The sequence below is a fragment of the Erinaceus europaeus genome (assembly GCF_950295315.1).
Source record: "Erinaceus europaeus chromosome 6 unlocalized genomic scaffold, mEriEur2.1 SUPER_6_unloc_58, whole genome shotgun sequence".
Taxonomy (NCBI): Eukaryota; Metazoa; Chordata; class Mammalia; order Eulipotyphla; family Erinaceidae; genus Erinaceus; species Erinaceus europaeus.
The window spans coordinates 206,267-206,855 of NW_026647167.1; the positions used below are offsets into that span (position 1 = coordinate 206,267).

Genomic DNA, 589 nt, shown 5'->3' on the forward strand with positions numbered 1-589 from the left:
TATTAATGTCGTTGTTGTTGGATAGGACAGAGAGAAATGGAGAGAGGAGGGGAAGACAGAGAGGGGGAGAGAAAGACAGACACCTGCAGACCTGCTTCACCACCTGTAAAGTGACTCCCCGGCAGGTGGGGAGCCAGGAGCTCGAACCACGAACCGCAACCTTTCCTCCGGTCCTTGAGCTTTGCGCCATGTGCGCTTAACCCGCTGTGCCACCACCCGACTCCAACTGTCTCCATCTCTTAACACTTTTTAAATAAGATTATAATATAGTCCTAGCTTTGGTAGTACATATACTGAAATTGGAATGATACAGAGAAGATTAGCATGGCCCCTGCTCAAGGATTACACACAAATTCATGAAGTGTACCATATTTTTTCAAAAAAAGTTTATAAAATATATGTACACATATAAATAATTAAAATCTTTTAAAGAACCAGTTAATGCAAGCTGGGAGGTGGTTCAGTGGTAAGAGGTCAGGATTTGCATGTGTTGGATCCTAGGTCTGTCTGAACCCTTTTTCTACATATGCTGGAGCTCTTTTAAAATATTTATTAGTGAGGGAGAAAGGGAGGAGAAAGAGAGAGAGAT

At 42.6% G+C, this 589-nt stretch overlaps 1 non-coding gene across 1 annotated transcript; it reads left to right on the forward strand.

Annotated features, from left to right (window-relative positions):
• Positions 1-269: 269 nt before the first annotated feature.
• On the forward strand, positions 270-376 carry LOC132536223 (U6 spliceosomal RNA). The gene has a single exon (XR_009547883.1). It is a non-coding gene; the product is annotated as a U6 spliceosomal RNA (small nuclear RNA).
• The last annotated feature ends 213 nt before the right edge of the window (positions 377-589 follow it).